Source organism: Rousettus aegyptiacus, unplaced genomic scaffold (genome assembly GCF_014176215.1).
Source record: "Rousettus aegyptiacus isolate mRouAeg1 unplaced genomic scaffold, mRouAeg1.p scaffold_m13_p_4, whole genome shotgun sequence".
Classification (NCBI taxonomy): Eukaryota; Metazoa; Chordata; class Mammalia; order Chiroptera; family Pteropodidae; genus Rousettus; species Rousettus aegyptiacus.
The window spans coordinates 109,238,844-109,258,553 of NW_023416307.1; the positions used below are offsets into that span (position 1 = coordinate 109,238,844).

Consider the following 19,710-nt stretch of genomic DNA (forward strand, 5'->3'; position numbering starts at 1 on the left):
GTTTTTAAATGTTTTTCAATTTTCTAGTTTGAATCTGTAAAATTTGACATGGTTCGAAAGACAATACTCGATAAAAAGTTGTTCAAGGAAGTCCCACTCCATTCCGCCCTTCCACCCTGTTCTTATCCACCCTCTATAGTAAGCATTTTCAGTAATTTCTGCTTTATCTTTCATTTGTTTAGTACAAAAAACTAGCAAATACATTTAATATATGCATGTGCTTACTTTTTGTTCTTATGGAGAAGTTAGCATACTACACATACTCTTTTTTACCTTGCTTTTTTATCCTGGCAGATATTCCATATCATTTTATAAGATTCTCCTCATTCCTTATTACAGCTGACTAGTTCTCCTTTATTGATTTACCAAGCCTGTTCTTGTGGATGGTTCAGGTTGTTCCCAATATTTTGTTACTAAAAATAATGCCACGGTGAATAACTTCGTGCCCATGTATTTTGGTGTGTTTGAAGGTATGCTTAGAATGAATTGCTATAACTGAAATTGCTATATGTAAACATATAGCTGGTAGGTAGATCAGTATAAAGGTTGATAGATATATAGTTTTCTTAACTAATTCAAGATGTCCCTGTATGTAGGTTACATTCTTTTGTACTCTCACTAGCAATGCACGAAAAGGACTGTTTTTCTGTACCCTTGTCAACAGAGTATATGTCATCAAATTTGAACTTTCCCCAGTCTGGTAGGCATGAAATAGTATCTCAGTGTAGTTGTTTTTAAATAAACCTTTTGTTTTATAATAGTTTTAGATTTATAGAAAAGTTGCAAAGGTAGTAAAAAGAGTTCCCATGTACTCCACACCCAGCATCTACTATTGTTAATCTCTTTCATTAGTGTAGTGCACTTATAACTCCCACTATAGTTTTAATTAGCTTTTCTCTTACTATAAGTGAAGTTAAGCATATATTTATAAGATTAAAGGCAATTTCTATATCCTTTTCTGTGATCAGCTTTTTCTTTTATTTTGCTCATTCTAAAAATGAGATTTTTGAACTCATTTTTTTCTTTTCAACTTTTAAGAATTAAAAAAATCTATATATCCCAATATATTACGGTGATTTATGCTCTACTCTGTGCTACATATTGTAATTTTTTCTAGCATGTATATTCTTGACTACTAATGGTACTTCTTCTTGCGTAAATTTTTAAAAAACTTTTTCATGTAGTCAAATTTTCAATATTTTCCTTTTTTAAACATTTCAATTTGAGTCATAGTTACAAAGGTTTTCTTCACATGCAGGTTGCAAAGGAATTCACTCATGTTTCTTTCTAATACTTGTTTCATTTTTTACTTAAAGAGTCACCTTTGATTTTAAAGCTAATCATTTTGACTCAAAGTTTACCATAACTCAAAGTATTTATTCTAGCAAAAACTAGTAGTTGAAGGAAAGGTGGAAGATGGGGAAACCAGACTCCTAACTTCTAGTCTCTAAGGCAGGGAAGCTTAGGACTTTGGTTCCCCAGCTTAGGGCTCTGCGAATAGGAGGCATCATCGAATAACTGAAAGAATGAATGAGCAAATGAAATTCTAGATAGGAATAATGAGTGACTTACAAATTAGGCTTTCTCTGGAGAACCTGATGAGCACCAAAGCTAGAAAGCAAGATATGAAAGAACAAACAAGCAACACTCCTTCTAGTTTCTAGGCCAAGTTGTCAGGTATATAAGAAACTACAGATTGCTTGTATCCTGAGTGGAAGTCTCAGCTCCTGAAGAGGGCTGGACATGTCTTAGGCATTCTCGTTTCCTCTGTGGAGTCGCCTTTCTTGATCGTAGTTACTTAGGAAACAGTTCTATTTAGGAGTTTTATCCTCTAGAGGATATAGGATAGAAAAACCTGACATCCTCAAAGTCAGTCCAATTCTTAGAGACATCTCGGTGCCAGATGTATAATCTTTTTTTCCGTTTGGATTTCTCTATGTGTTTTTCACACCAAATAGCTGAATTAAATGTGTAAAATTGCTTTAGTAATCCAGATGTTTAAAAATACAATACAACTTTATTAACGTGATAATTTTATATGACAACTTTCTATGTCTTAACGAATTAGATACACTATGTACAGTTACATATAAAGCGATGGAATTGCTGAATAATTGTATGATGATGGTTTTTATAACTGAACTGTACTCTGTAGAGTGTTTGCTTCATGCCTTCTATCTTACTTTGAAATGTGCTTTGGCTTTAGTGGCCCAGATGAGGGATTTTATTTTGCCTCTACTAATTGCTATTTTCACAGAAAAGTATTTTGTGTTCTCTAAGTCTCATCTAAAAATGGGGTTTTGAAGTTCCTTTAGTGTTATTGAGAATGTTAAATAAGATAATGTATATAAAGTACTTAACACAACACCTAACACAAAACATGCACTCAGGAAATGTCACTGGTATGATTATTGTTCACTGATCCTTATAATGTCTTTTAATTCTCTTTCTTAATGATAGTAATTACTATCATTAGTCACTGCAGTCATGTACTGCTTAATGTCAGTGATATACTCTCAGAAATGTGTTGTTAGGCAATTTGGTCACATGTGAACTTCATTGTGTACTTACACAAATCTAGATGGTATAGCCTACTACACACCTAGGCTATAGGATATAGACTGTTACTCCTAGACTACAACTCTGTACAGCATGTTACTGTGCAAAAGAACACAAGATTAAATCAAGCATGAGAGAAAACGATGCAGTCAAGAGACACAGTAAACTCGATGAATGAGACGTAAGAGACTGCTGCCTGAGCAAGACCGGTATACTGTTTTACAGCAAACTTTTTTTATAAGTAGAAAAAGTATACTCTAAAATAATGATAGAAAGCATAGTATAGTAAATACATAAATAGTAAATAGTCGCTTATTATAATTATCAATTATCATGTACTGTATATAATTGTATGTGCTATATTTTTTTATGACTGGCAGTGCAGTAGGTTTGTTTACACAAGCATTATGACAGATATGTGAGTAATGTGTTACACTACCAGTTTATGATGGCTACGACTTCCCTAGTTATAGGAATTTTTCAATTCCATTATAATCTTATGGGTCTGCCTTCTTATAGGGGGTCTGTCATTGATTGAAATAATTGGACTATTTGTTAAGTGTTAAGAAATTTTAGTTTTAAGAGTCAGGATTAGAATTTAACTTGACTTAAGCTTTACTGGCTCGTTCAGTTGACAAGTCTAGGGATGGCTGAGTCCTCCTTCTCAGACTAGGTTAGGAATTCGTCTCACCCGCTGGTTGTACTTTGCTTCTTGTTGGCCTTATCCTCAAGCTGAGAACCCCCTTGTGGTAGCTTTATGGCTACCAGAAATACCAGCTTAATATTTCTTTTCATTATATCAGATCAGTATTGTCTTGTTACCAACAGTTCTCTCAGTTGTCTTATACTAAATATCATTAGATCAAATTGGGCTATGTGACCACCTCTGAACTCATCTCTGTGGTCAGGATGATGTTATATACTGGTCGATCAGGTCTTGGTATAGATATCTCTGGAAGTCGGGTTGGATCGGTCTTTTATAAATCATATGACCTGAGAGTTGGGTATGGATGATTTTCCAAATAAAAAAAAATTCTATTACCATTGATACATAAACTCTGGAACATCCATACAATAGAATGATAGCAATAAAAAGGAATAAATTGCTGATACATGCAGCAAATGGATGAATTCCAGATGCTTTACATTAAGTGAAAGAAGCTAGACACAAAAGGCTTGTGATGTCATCTATATTATGTTTTAAAATTATAGGGACAGAAAACAAATCACTGCTTGCTGGCGGCCAAAGAAGAAGGTGAAGGGTTGACTACAGGAATGTATAGGAACCTTTTGGAGATGACAGAAATGTTCTGTATCCTGATTATATTGTTGGTTATATGACTATGTGCATTTTTCAAAATTCATAGAAATATGTACTAAAAAATACAATTTTACTGTTTTTAAATTATACTTTCATAAGCTTGGCTAAAACAAACAAAAAAATTGCTATTATTGAAAAGAGGGGCTGTTGAGCAGGTATCCAAAAAAACAAAACAAAGCAAAACAAGAAACAGTGCTTACTACATATCCCTAGCTTATATAACTTATTACTGCCTCGATAAGTGGCTCTAAGTTTATTTTTCACCATGGCACATATTGTTGAGATGCCCATGAGCTTCCTTGAACCTGCAGTGGTTGCTTATAATTCCTGGTACACAGTACCCATGCTATAACCCAACCACTTACTACCAAATTTAAAAACAAACAAACAAACAAACAAACAAACAAACAAAAAACAACCTAGCTACAAGTGAGTGGGAATCACATTATTATAGGGATAATCTTTCAAAGATACCAAGATTAGCAAAGAATAATTCTTTAGTTGTAATTAGTGACATGTTACTTGGGTACCCAGTGTATTATTTTCCAGCATCACAATTGAGAATCTCTTGTCTCAAAAGATACATTTTTTATCTTTTACCATTTCTGTATATTTGATGTATAATGACTAAGACTTATTAAAAAAAAAAAAAGCAACTTAAGCACAAATGAGCCTTCACTTACATAGTATTCTGCAAAATACTTTTTTACTTAACATATCTTGTGTTCCTTTCCACATCTAGACTCATTTTATTATTATGTGTCTGAAATGGCTGTAGCTGCATCTTTGACTTGTATGGAACAGGTAAGCACAATTTAAGAGGGTGACAAATACCCAGTAATCAGGAAAAATATTTTAATTCAATATTTTTTAAAAAGTAAAATAAATGCAAAAAAATTAATGATGAATAAGCTATAAAAATTTTAAATAAAGACCAGCTGAGCCATATAGGACCTTGACATAAAAGAGAAATGAAGTTAATTAAATTCATGAAGTTATGTAAGTTAATTTAAAATTATTTAAGATTGTCACTTGCCAATGAGAAAATGTCAAACATGTCAATTCTCCCACTGAAAAGAAGATAAAGAAGTAAATGTTGAAAATATCATTGACCTTTTACCCACTAACGTTAAAATATTGAAATTGTAATAAATTCTAGTTTTGGTATTAGTAAAATATTTATACTTAAAAAGACTTTTTAATATACCTGCTTTGCAATTTTCCAATATATTTTCAGCTACTTTAATGTCTGAGGCCTTCAGCAACCTTTGTCTAGTGTGGTATGTGGTATTTCCAGAGATTTCCCTTTTTTGCATTTGATTTCATTTTAGGAACTTAGCTATTCCTGGTCTTCCTCTCTTCTCACCCTCTGCCATCCTCTTCGATTGTTATCCAATTCCCACCTGCGTGCGCCCCAGCTGGAATTTTTAAAATCCTGAAGTCATGGTCAGATTTTAACTTCTGACACAGGTGTATCCTTGAGAGAAAGCAGTCAAATTATTATCAGCTGGGTTTTGGTATCCTGGTGGTTAAGGCACTCTTGCATAGACATTAAACAATTCTTGAAATGTTTCCTACTTAGTGAAGGACCTCTGGCTGTTAGCTGTGACAACAGCTCTGTGAACCCTGGCCTTTGGCTCTAGTTTTAGAAGCACATTTGCTTTATTTGCTGAGCAGTCTTTACCATTGTGAATCTTGCCTATTTTCAAGACCAGTAGATTTTGCAAAGGTTTACTAATCTTGATTTAATGTATTCATATAAAAAAATGTAGCAGCTGGAAAATAAAGCTTATGTAGGCATTGCAGGAGTCCCTTTGGGGGTTCATTCTGTATTATTCCTAGCAATGAGAAGTAAAAATGGCAAGTTATATTAGCTAAGTTCAAGATACAAAAGGCAATATTAATTTCACAGGAAATGTAAAAAGGATATGCAAATGTGATCAACTCCCAGGAAAACATTGCAATATACCACTCCAGGCTTTGGAATTATGCAGTTTAAAAACACTTGTTAAGAAGCTTCACACACCAAACATCGAATTTTAAAGGAAGTGTTTCTGATCATGTATGGTTTTCGTGGAGCAGCATTATGTTCCTAAGCTTTTCGAACCCTAAACAGTAAGCTTCAGGTATACAAAGTAGTGAATTTATTAGTAGGAGTCACATGTTCTTGGGAAAGCACAGATGGTTCTGAAAAAAAAAAAGAAATCCATGTTGTTTTTCAATTAAAAGTGTAATTTAGAAGTGCGGGCCATTAGACTAAAACCTAAAGTAAAAATTTCTAAGGCAAATACATTCAGTCAGTAAATGACAAGGGAGAATTATTATGGAGTTTTAATTAGAATAGCTCTGATGAGAGAAGCTTTCACGTGTTTCTTCCCACAACTTTCTTAGTTCTATGCTTCTTGTCAAGAAACCTATTTTTTTATAACCAGAACCAAACTTAGGCTCCTTCGAAATAGAAGAAGTTGTACCAGATTTTAAGATCTTAAAGACTGAGCTGTGCAAGTAGAGTGAAAAAAACTTCATTGTTCAATGAAATGGTTTCTCAGATGTTTCAATAGATTGTTTAGAGCCTGGGAGGAGCGTTACATAATGTTTATAGACGAAAATCAGTAACGTTTTGTTCTAAATTTGCTTATTTTTTGTGCTTTTGCAAAGCTTTAGCCTACTGAATAGTCTTGTACTAAGAAATCAAGAAATAAAAAAGGATTAGGAAAAATGATAACACCAGTTGGGTGGGATGTGGATGAAGGGAACAGTTGTTTTCAGACACTGCTGGTTGCAACTTAGTTGTCTATATAAAAAATAGTATATCTATATATACTATTCGAGCCAACAGTTCTGTGACTATATGCTTATCCTAAAGAAATATTTGGACTAATTCACGAAAGTGTATGTCTTAAAGTAATTTTATCACAGAGTTGTTTGTGATTTAAAAAAAAAAAAAAACAAATATCCTAAGTACTTGTTTAAATATTTTCTGTCTTTATACAGTGGAATACCGTGTAGCTTTTAAAAATGCTTTTGTAGATAATGCAATAATATAGAAAGATATTTATGTACATATTGATATATTAATGTCCTGAAATGTTAACAGTTCCAAAATTTTTGTTTTTACTTACTTAACTATAATTTTATTTTTTTCTAAAATAAACTTGGATTACTTAATAATAAAAATAATACAAGAAAATTCACCAATGAGATAATAAAATGTAATATAGATGATACATGCTTTATAAAAGTATGTGATTATAGAACAGATTTACTCTATAAATTATTATTTGCTTTCTAGAAAGATTCCTGTGGTTATGAGTGAGCAGTGTCTTATTTAGTAATTTAGGTCTGGCCTGCTGCAGAAACCTGGGGCTGGGGAAAATGAAAGTTATGCTGTTAGGAGATGGAGGGCCTGCAGAAATAAATTTCACATATCTTTTAAATTGCTCAGAGATCTGTAGGCAAATAGTATTTTGTTCTTAAGTACTTGTCCATGTATAGTATAATGAGGGACACTTAAATTTAACCGGTAAGGGGAATTTCTTTATAACCTGGATACAAGGAAGGCCTTCTCTGATTCAAAATCCAGATATAATAAATCTTGATTCTATAAAATTAAAAATGAAAAAAAAAATCCTTTTGCATGGCAAAAACATAAAGTCAAATCACAAGTAATAAGCTGAGAGAAAATGTTTGCAAGATATGTTACTGATAAAGAGCTAACATTCCTAATATATAAAGAGTTATTACAAATAGAGGAGAAAAAAAAGGCTAAAAATCCAATAGAAAAGTGGCAAAGACTTAGACAATTCACACACAAAAAAATAGATGAAAAAATTATTCTTAAGCATATGAAAGTATTTTCAACTTTACTCACAATGAGAGCCAAATGCATCATTATTTGTACCTATGAAATATTAGAAACACCCTAAATGCCTATACATAGAATGTATACATTTGAATAGTCATGGTATAACCCATGCAGTGCTATGCTGTAGAACAGAATGAGGAAGACCCTTATGAATTGATATGGAATGATTTCCAGAGATATTGTTAATGCAAGAAGCAAAGTATGAAGGAATATATATCTATATCTATATTCGTATCTACATCTATCTATCTCTATCTCTCTATATCTCTATCTCTATCTCTATCTCTATCTCTATCTCTATCTCTATCTCTATCTCTATCTAACTACCTACATTTTATGTAAGAAATAAAGGTAAAAAGAAGGTCTGTCTATCTAATCTCTGATTATTTTTTGTAAAAGAAAACACAGGAAGGATAAACTTGAAGAAATGAAATTGGTAACCTACAGGGTGGGAGTGGGATTAGAAAAGTTAGGGAAGGGAGTGATACCACTCTGAAAATACCTTTTTTTTTTTTTAAATAAACATTGAAACCATGTTAATGTTTTGTTTTCTTTCTTTCTTTCTTTCTTTCTTTCTTTCTTTCTTTCTTTCTTTCTTTCTTTCTTCTTTCTTTCTTCTTTCTCTCTCTCTCTCTCTCTCTCTCTCTCTCTCTCTCTCTCTCTCTCTTTCTTTCTTTCTTTCTTTCTTTCTTTTTCTTTGTGATTTCTAGTTCTGCCCTCTGAAAGGGCCTACAAGCAGTGACACTCATAGCAGCAGAGAACATACTTAGTTCCCAGCTTTTAGTTTCTAAACACCATTTCTCACTAAGAGGAACCAGTGTCCCATGGAGAAATGACTGACTCCAGGTTCAGAGCAGGAGAAGTACAAGAAAAGCCTGGAGCATTTTGTTATGCCAGCAAATAAGAAAATGCTCAAAAAAAATTTAAAAGGACATATCTGAATGATACAGGAGTCAAATTGAAATAGGACACTTAAGGACCAAATGAATAAGGTATACTTACACCAAAAATAAAGAAGGAAGGGAGAAAGGGAAGCTCCTCTTACGGAATACCAACTAATTATTGTGAAAGAAATGATGGAATTAGAAAATCACTATTTTGTAACTACTATAATTATAGTTAATTCAGACCAGAATCACGAACGGGTGACAAAACCATTGAGTGAGGTTTTGGGGGAACAGGATATTTGCATAATTTCAAAATATCTACCCAGACATTATTTATTACATCTATTTATGGTGTAGGAGAGAAAATTTTTTCCTTGACTCACTAAGAGTCCCTGGCTGGATCTGAAAATTAAAAGATGGATTAACAGGAGGAAAACATACAAATGTATTTAATATAAGCTTTATATGACCTGGGATACTTCATAATGAAATGAAGATCCAAAGACTGTTGGACCTGAGTATTTTTATGGCTTCAGTGAAGAATGGGCGGCCATGTAGATATGATAGGTTAAAAAATATGAAGTAAGTATAGTCAACTGAGGAAACACAGCAAGGCCTGTTTTTTAAGATTCTTCTTAGTGTTCTTTTGTTTTCAGAGATAGGGATGCTTCTTTCCTCTGGGTATAAGGAGGGCACTTCTCACATAAGGGTTTTATGACTTGTTTTAAGAGAGAAAGGTAGGGGAAAGGTCAAAATGGATTTCTGCTTCTGTTATTTTCTCAAACTCCTTCAACTTAAAATATTCAATATGCTAAGATGCCATATTTTTGTTAGTGTATCCTCAGTGCCATCAATATATACCACACACCCACACACACACACACTGGAGTAATCTGGCAGATACCACTTTATCCAAAGGATCAAGATTAACATTACCAATAATGAGAACAACTTTCATCAGGTGCCTACTAGTATAATGTAATAAGAAGGACATAAAATCACTTAAGTGGTATGCCTTTCAAAAATGTGTAATCTTAAGAAAACATTCAGACCAGCATAAATATCCTCCAAAATTACAGGTCTGAGCTCTTCAAAAATATTAATGATATGATATGCAAAGAAAGACTGAGAAACTATTCCAGATGCAGGAAGACTAAGGAGAAACAACAACCAAAAGCAAGATCCTGGATTGGAGGAAAAGTGGCTACAGGACATTCTTGGGAATGAAGAAATGTAAATATGGATGATTTTTAAGATAGTATTTAAAAAATATTAGTCTCTGAATTTGATCATTGTACTGTGGTTATGTGAGAGAGTGCCTTATTCTTAGAAGATTTTAATATCATGCTATAGGGGAAAAACATGTTTCCCTCTTTACCTTCCTAGGTTTGCAGAGGCCCACAAGTCAAACTGATAAAAGACAGATTAGCAAGAGAAAACACAGTTTTAATTACTTATGCATGCATGCATTGGACTTTACAAAGAAAAATGTGGCTCTGGGAGGTGACCAGATGATTGAGGTTGATACATCTTAGACTAAATAGGGGAAGAGGGGATTTGAGGCTTCTGGGCAAGGGCGTAGGGGCAAGTTGTGGGAAAGTGAGAGAAGGAAACATATGGTAAATGAGAGCTGTCTTGTTTTGCACAAAAAAAAATGTCTCAGGTGATGAGTGGTCTCCAGGAGTCACTCTCTTCCCGGTAAGGTGACATCTTTACAATGGAAATGTCCATTATAAGTGAAAATTTTCTTTATGAAAGAGGAAATTTATACTTTATTTTTTAACAGGGGAAGGTAAAGAGCTTTTTCTGTGACCGCTGGTTCTCAACTCTCTCTCGTTCAAAAGAATCCTTCTGTTAAATTGGGTGCCAGATATATCATTTTGGAGTGATATTCTGGGACAATATTCTGGTACCTTTCAGTGCTTACATGCAAGTGATTTAGCAAAAATCTTTTCCTTTTCCCTTTTTTGTTTGAGGGAGAAGGAGTAGATGGGGATGAAGAGATAAAATAAGTATGGCAAAGTAGTAGCGATTTATGAATCTAGGGAATGGTATATGGAAGTTCGTGATATCATTCTTACAAGATTTCTATAGTTTTGAATATGTTTTTCAAAATAAAAAGTTTTAAAAAATACCCAAAGTCCTAAAGGCTTTAGTCTTTGGAATTTTCATCAGATTACAGAGCTTTGAGTATCGGAGATTCTGACTTTCCAGATTCAGTGACTGCATTTTGTCTCCATTTCAAGATCGTTCAGAAACTACGCATTTCATTCTCTTTAACTCTCTCACCCAAATGACTATCAGAGGTATCCATACATCTCATATTATCTCTTGATTAACCTAATTGCTTCACCCATTCCTGAGAAATTGGGTGCTAGGGATCAGCAAATAACAGAAGTCATGTGTTTCTTCTGTTCTGTAGAAACCATAATTGTTTTAGGCCCTGAGGCTGAATTGAGTACCTCTCTTGCTTTGGAAAAAATGAGGTTTCTGCTAAAATAAACCATGTGTACGGTTTTGGCACATGGGGGAAAGTGTCTGATAATGTCCATCTGAAATAAAACCCTTGTGAACTAATGTATATTAATGTTTAATTGCATCTAGCTGTAGCCTTTTCTGACTTGGTTAATTACGCAGGGGTTAAGAGGTGATACTACATTTTGTCATCTTGATTTTCAGATACCAGATAAAACTACCCCCCAAAGAGCATGCTGATTTTTTGATGCAGTTGATGAGGGTGAATTGGGAAGCTGTCAGAACCTAAGTGTCGATTTCAGGGAAGCATGGCATTCAGAGAATTCGATTTTGACATTTTGACAATAGTGAAGTGAAGCTTTCCCATTATTATAGAATGGGCCTCACTAGGGAAATAGAATTTGTATACTTCCCTGCTGGGATTTCTACCTGGCTTTGATTTCTTGTGGCTCCTTGATTTCTCTGTCTTGGTTTTTGCTAGTCTAGCAATTGCGAATGGGATCCTTGACCTCAGTTTGGTTAAAAAATAGCTGTTCAGCGTGGCACCTCAGATGGGCGTGTCCCTTCCCAAACAGGGAGGTGTCAGCCCTGTTTGGGAAGGGATAGTTCAGGTGCAGTGTTGGTCATTTCACATTAAGGATGGCTTTGAGAGAGGTGGCTGCCTGGCTTAGTACAAGTTATTCTTGCTAGCAAAGAAAAAATAATGGCAGTGTTGCCTAAATCCTTGGCAAATCTTGTCTTAACAAGGAAACTATGAGGAAGAAATGTCTTTCTTAGCCTCCACTGAATGCGTGATCAGTAAATATTGGCTGCATAAATAAGTGGGACTAAACTTAATGAATGTTTTTCTACATTTAAAAATTAGATATTCCTATCATGAAAAATATGGGTAACAGAGACTTCTCTAAAGGCAAAAGAGCTATTACCCATAACCCCATTATACTGCTAAATCTGTGGGGACTGTGTTATAGTTTATCCATGCATGAGTATTTTAACATAGTTTTATTTTCATAGTTACATATCTTTTTTACTTAACCTTATATTATAAGTTTTCCTCCATATTATTACAAAGTCTTCATAACCATAATTTTAATGACTATGTAATTCTTCCAATGGGGGGAATTTAATTATCTTTATTGTGGGGCACTAGGGTCTTTCTGATGCTTTGATGCTTTAAATAATGTTGGCATCAATATTTATAAATTTGCTTATTTGAGATCAATGAATATTTATTTATTAGTTTTTTATAATTTCCCCCTTTCCCATCTTCTCAGGAATAAGGGGTAGCTTCTTTTGGCATCTGGCCTAAGGAGGTGCTGAGCAGAGTAACAGGAGGAGATTCAGACTTGGAGAAGCCAGAGAAAGGCCACTCTAATCTATGTTACGAAACAGGAAATACAAAGGAATTGCCCAGAGGAAAAACTCCAGAAAGAGTTGTGGGAGAAGGAATATAAGTGAGGAAGTAAACAAAGGCAGCTTTCAGCATTAAAGCTGAGAATATCGAGAGGAAACTGGGATGACTGGGGAGTAGGGTGGCCTTGACTACTTTATATTTCACCGAAAAGATTATATCTACTATTGCTGTCATTTCACACACATACAAAAATAACATGTTGACATCAAAAAATTGGAAGAATGAAATCTCAGAATTCAAAAATGAAGTGAAAAATCTCCATTAAGACCTATTAGAAAGTCTATTTTTTTTTTTTTCATTACTCTGTGGAGTGTTGATGATGGGCCACACTGGCAACAGACCCCAGTCTGTAGACCGCCACTTAGGGGCTGTAAGACCAATGCACTTAGTGAAGAGTTGAGTTCCAATGTTAGCGCCATGTTTGAGTTGATGGATGACTTTTGAGTTATATGGCCCATGAATATCTGTTTTCTTATTGGCCGAATTTACTTTATGGTGATCAAGTATAATATTTTTTTCTAGAAGAGCTGTTGTCTAAATGAGTTGGCACTTTTTGATCTAAGGCTCAAAAAAAGAGTGTAATATGTTGTATAGTCCCAGAAAACAAAAGACATTTTATCAACCCATAGTTTGTGCAGTAGCTCATTTTTTGCAGTTTCTGGGAACTATTGAAAGAGATAAAAAAAAAAATATACAATGAAAAATAGACTAAATGAAAAAAGGTACTTTATTGACTTATATAGTGAAAAAATATGAATATGTTACTTCTATAACTGCTGGATCCAGAAGACAATGATCTATCCATTGTTTGTCCTAAGGTAGTTTCTCACCTTAATGGCAAGAGGGCTTCCAGTAAAATATGCCCATCCCATCCTACTATCTTAGCAATCCTAGTAGGAAACAATAGTTTCACATTTCTGATAGTTCCAGTTAATGTTCAAAGTTTGGATCTCATTAGCACTTTTCCAGTGTGATTGATCAGATCTGGGTTATATACCTGTCCCTGGATGTGTGGATGGAATCAATTCTTGCCTGAACATGGACCAAGAATAAGGGTGGAGTAGTTTCTTAAGGGGAAATTGGTTTGCTGGTAAAAGAAAATGATGAAATGGATGATAGGCAGGTCAAACAACAAAGACCTACTATAAAGTAGAAATAGCTTGCCAAGCTGGTAAATGCAGCCAGTAGAATTGCCTGGCATATTCAGGAAGGCCTATATATAAGACGTTTTCTACTGACTGCCACAACATCATTGTTAGTGGCAGGCAGTGTCTTTAGCATCAATTAAATCCTAATACCACTAAGCAGAAATTAAAAAGCTTTAATGGGATCTTGGACCTATTGATGAATGCCCAGGACAGTAGCGCATGCCATTGATGTGTAGAGTCAAATATCTTTACCCTCTGAGGATGTCATCATTTAAATGACCCTATTGATTTTGGGTTTTGGCAGGGATTCTTTGACCCTGGAATGCTCCAAGTTGCCTGAGGGGACATAGCCTTAGACATAACTCCCATATTATGTAGTTCTGAATCGGACCCAAACTAACTTAATCATCTGTCCTAAGGCAGACTGTCCTAGATAGGGTCTATGGAAAAAACTAGAGCAATTCATTTTATGTTTTATGTTTATTGATGAATTCATTTGGAAAGGCTGCTTCTAGGGATTCCACACATTCTAGTTATAAGAAGGACTACTTGTTCGGAAAATGTTTATTTTTTGTACTAACAAATGTATTTCTTTCAGCTTTATTGTAATATATTTAAAGTCTACAGTGTGATGATTTGATATATGTATGCATTGTGAAAGGATTCCCACCATCAATTTAGCATATCTGTCACTCACATATTTACTTTTTTTTTTTTTTTTTGGTGAGAACACAGTTCTACTCTCTTAGCAAGGTTCAATTATACAATATAGTATTATCAACTATATTGACAAGTTTCCATGTTATACATTGGATCCTTAGACCTTATTCATTTTATAACTGAAAATTTGTTCTCTTTTACCAGCCTCTCGGTATCCCCTCATCCCTCACCTTGGCAACCACCATTCTACTATCTGTTTCTGTAAGTTTGATTTTTTTTTTTTTTTTTAAAAAAAGATTCCACTTATAAGTGATACTGTTCAGTATTTGTCTGTTTCCGTTTGGCTTATTTCACTTGACTTAATGCCCTTCAGTTTCATCCACGTTGTCACTAATTCCTTCTTTTTTAAGGCTAAATAATATTACATATATACAATTTTCATATAATATATATAATTTTCTTTATTTATTCATCCATCAATGGACACTTAAATTGTTTCCATACCTTGGCTATTGTGAATAATACTGCAATGAATATGGAGAGCAGATATATCTTCAAGATGATGATTTCACTTCCTTTGGATATGAACTCGGAAATGGGATTGCTGGATGATGCAATAGTTCTATTAACAATTTCTTGAGGAGCCTCCACACTGTTGTTCATAGCAGCAGTACCATTTACATTCCCATCAACGATGCACAAGGGTTCTCTTTTCTTGACACTTTTGCCAACATTTGTTACCCTTTGATAATAGGCATCTAACAGGTGTGAGGTGGTATTTCCTTGTGGTTTTAATTTGTATTTCCTTGATGATTAATGATGTTGAACATCTTTCCGTATACCCATTGGCCATTTGTATGTCTTCCTTAGAAAAAAATGTCTATTCAGGTTCTTTGCCCATTTTTAAATTAGGTTATTTGCTTTTTAGCTATTGAGGTATCTCAGTTCCTTGTATATTTTAGATATTAATCCTTTATCAGATATGTGGTTTGGAAATAATTTCTTCAATGCCATAGGTTGCTTTTTCATTTTGTTCATAGTTTGCTGTGTAGAAGCTTTTTAGTTTGATATAATCCCAATTATTTATTTTGCTTTTGTTGCTAAAATAATAAAGGCATTGCCAAGATCAATGTCAAGGAGTTTACCCCTTGTTTCCTTTTAGGAATTTTATATTATTGAGTCTTACATTTAAGTCTTTAATCTATTTTGAATGGATTTTTCTGTATAGTATAAGGTAAGGGCTTATTTTTATTCTTTTGCCTGTGGCTTTCCAAATTTACCAGCACCATTTATTGAAGAGGCTATCCTTTCCCTACTGTACATTTTTGGCATCTTTGTCAAAAATCAAGTGGCAGTCTATATGCGGGATTAATTCTGAGCTTTGTATTCTGTTCCATTGATTTATGTGTCTGTTTCTATGCCAATACTATACTGTTTTGATTACTGTAGCTTTGTAATATAGTTTGAAATTGGAAATTGTGATGCCTCCTTCTTTCTGAAGATAGCTTTGGCTATTCAGGGTCTTTTGTGGTTTCATATATGTTTTAAGTTCTTTTCCCCCTATTTCTGTTAAAAATGCCATAGAAATTTTGAAAGGGAATTGCACTGAATCTGTAGATCACTTTGGATAGTATGAACATTTTAACAATATTAATTCTTCAAATTCATGAACATGGAATATCAATTTGTATCTTCTTCAATTTCTTCTATCATTTTTATAGTTTTTAGTGTTCACATCTTTCAACGTCTTTGATTAAATTTATTTCCAAGTATTTAGATGCTTTCTGATGCTTTTATAAATGAGATCGTTTTCTTAATTTCTGATGTTTTTGTACATGGTATTATTTTCTTAATTTCTGATGTTTTTGTACATGGGATTATTTTCTTAATTTCTGATACTTTTGTAAATTGGATTGTTTCCTTAATTTCTTTTTCTGATACTTCTTTGTTAGTGTACTGAAACAACTGATTTTCATATACTGATTTTGTATCCTACAACTTTACTGAATTTGCATATTAGTTTTAACATATTTTGGTGGAATCTTTAGGATTTTCTATGTATGATGTCATCTGCAAATAGAGACAATCTTACTTCTTCCTTTCTGATGGGTGCTTCTCATTTTGATTTTTTTTGCTTAAATTGTTTGACCTAATTGCTCTGGTTAGAACTTCTAAAACTTTGTTGAATTAAAGTGACGAAAGTGGATTTTCTTGTCTTTTTCTTGATCTTAAAGGAAAAGCTTTCAATCTTTCACTATTAGGTATGGTGTTACCTGTGACCTTGTCATATATGGCCTTTATTACATTGAGGTACATTCATTCTATACCCAGTTTGTTGAGAGTTTTTATCATGAAAAGACGTTGAATTTTGTCAGATACTTTTCCTGCATCTATTGAGAAGATTGTATGCTTTACCCTTAATTTCGTTAATGTGATATATCACCAATTAATTTGCATACGTTAAACCACCCTTGTATCCCAAGAATAAATTCCACTTGATCATAGTTTATGGTCCTTAATGTACTGTTGAATTTGGTTTGCTAATAGTTTTAAGGATATTTGGATCAGGGATATAGACCTGTAATTTTCTTTTCTGGTAGTGTTCTTGTTTGGCTTTTTGTATCAAGATAATATTGGCCTTGTAAAATTAGTTGGAAAGTGTTTCCTCCTCTTTAATTTTTAGGAGAGTTTAAGAAGAATTGGTATTAATTGTTTTTTGGAGGTTGGATGGAATTTTACAGTGAAGCTATCTGGTCCTGGACTTTTCTTTGTATGGAGATTTTTTTTTCTTGATTTGATTTCCATATTAGTAAATTCTCTGCTCGTATTTCTTTTTCTTCATGACTAAGTCTTAAGAGGTACGTTGCATGCTTCTAGGAATTTATTTCTTCTAGGTTGTCTACTTTGTTGAAATAGAATTGTTCATAGTAGTTTTATATGATGCTTAGTATTTCTGCGTTAAGAGTTGTAATGTCTCCTATTTTATTTGTGATTTTATTTGTTTCCTCTGTCTTTTTTGTTAGTCTAGCCAAAGGTTTGTAAATTTTATCTTTTCAAAAAAGTATGTCTTATTTTCATTAATGTTTTCTATTATCTTTTTAGTTTCTAATTTATTTATTTCCATCTTTATCTTTGTTATTTCCTTCCTTCTGCTAACTTTGGGCTTAGTTTGTTCTTTTTCTAGTTTCTTGAAGTATGATATTAGGTTGCTTATTTGAGATTTTTCTTCTGTTTATTTTTAATGTAGGTATTTATTATAATAAACGTGTGTTAAACTGGTTTTGCTGTATTTTGTACATTTGGGTATCATATATTTCTGTTTTTATTTGTCTCAAGATATTTTTTTTTCCTTTTGACTTTTCTTCTGACCCATTGGTTGTTCAGGAGCATGTTAGTTAACCTGCACATATTATAAATTTTCCAATTTTCTTCTTGTAATTGATTTCTATTTCACACCATTGTGGTGGTTGGAAAAGATACTTGGTGTGATTTTAATCTTCATAAATTTACTGACTTGTTTTGTGGCCTAATATTAGATCTACCTTGGAGAAAGTTCTATGTGTGCTTGAGAAGGATGTATATTCTGCTGCTGTTCGATGGAATATTCTTTATGTAGCTGTTAGTTTGATGGAATGTTTTTTATGTAGTTGTTAGTTCTATCTGATCCTGCATGGTAGTTTAAGTCTAATGTTTTCTTATTGATTTTCTGGCCAGATGATCTGTCCACTGTAAGTGGGATATTAAAATCCTCTGTTGTCACTTTATATCTGTTCGTATCTCTTTTCAGATCTGTTAATATTTGCTTTATATATTTACTTGCTTCAATGTTCAGTGCATAAATATTTAGAATTGTTATATCCTTTTCATGAATTGAACCCTGTCCCCTGTTATAGTCTTTGTCTTAAAATCTGTTTTGTCTCATAGGTGTGTAGCTACCTCTGCTTTCCTTTTATTTCCATTTGTATAAAATATCTTTTTCCATCTCTTCACCTTCAGTCTATGTGTGTCCTTAAAGCTGGACTGAGTCTCTTGTTAGCAGGCTATAGCTGAGTTTTGTTTTTTATTCATTCATCCAGTCTTTTTTTTTTTTTTTTTTGATTGGGGAATTTAATCCATCTTCATTTAAAATAATTATTGATAGTATGGACTTATATTACTATATTTTAAATTGATTTTTGGCTATTTTGCAATTCCTTTGTTCTTGTCCTCTTCTCTTGCTCTATTCTTTTATGACTTGATGATTTTTTTTAGTGGTAACTTTGATTCCTTTCTCTTTATCTTTTGAGTATCTATTACAAGTATTCGCTTTGTGATTATTGTGAAGCTTACATAAAGCATCTTAAACTGTATACTTTAAGAAGATAACTTCAATTGCATACCAAATTTATACAGTTTTACATTTCTTTCTACATTTTATATTTTTGGTGTTAACTTACATCTTTTTATATTGTGAATCTATTTACAAGTTTTTATAGTTATATTTTTAATACTTTTGTCTTTTAACCTTCATACTATTTATAAATGATTTACAAACCACCATGACAATATTGGAGTATTCTGAAATTAACTATATATTTACCTTTACCAGTGATTTTTACACTGTCACACGTTTTCATATAACTAGCACCATTTTGTTTTAGCATGAAGAATTCCCTTTAGCATTTCTTTTAAGGAGAGTCCAATGGTGAGGAATTCTTTCAGCTTTCATGTGCCTGGCAAACTCTCCTTTGATTCTGAAGTTGGTTTCTTTAAGAAACTTTGCAGGGTATTCTTGTTTGGCAGTTTGTTTTCTTTAAGCAATTTATGGATCTCTTTAGATTCATCTTTCTTGGAACATTTTTGGTCTTAGATCTCGATGTCTGTTTCTTTCCCTGGGTTAAGGAAGTTTTCGCTCCTCTGATTGGGTGAATTCCACTGTCCTGTGTTAAAGCTTGCTCATCCTTTCTCCTGCTTGATCTAGTCTGTTATTGAACTCCTGTATTGAATCTTTTCAGTAGTTATTGTATTCTTTTACTCTATTATTTCTGTTTGGTACTTTTTAGTATTTTATTTTTGTTAAAATTCTCATTTTGTCATACATTGCTTTCCTGACCTTGGGAAGCATTTTTATGACTGTAATTTTGAAATTTCTGTTTCATAAACCACTTCCATTTCATTAAGATTGGTTTCTTGAAAGTTATTTGTTTTTTTGTTTGGAACATATTCCGTTGTTTACTCATTTTTATTAACTCTTGTGGGTTTCCGTGCATTAGATAAAACAGCCACATCTCCTACTCCAGGCCAAGCTCCTGGTTGCCGCTCAAACCTCTGTGGTTGTCCAAGCCCTTGTCTTTGTTCGTGGTGGCTCCCAGTACTTGAGAATGTGCCACAATCTGTCAGTG

General features: G+C 33.4%; 1 protein-coding gene across 2 annotated transcripts in view; it reads left to right on the forward strand.

The window, feature by feature from the left end:
- FHIT (fragile histidine triad diadenosine triphosphatase) overlaps positions 1-19,710 on the forward strand; it is a 1,278,128-nt gene that overhangs the window by 263,644 nt on the left and 994,774 nt on the right. For both annotated transcript variants that reach the window (XM_016150237.2, XM_016150238.2), the window contains exon 4: positions 14,534-14,590. The gene's annotated coding sequence lies outside the window, so the exon portion shown is untranslated. The remainder of the gene's footprint in view (positions 1-14,533; positions 14,591-19,710) is intronic.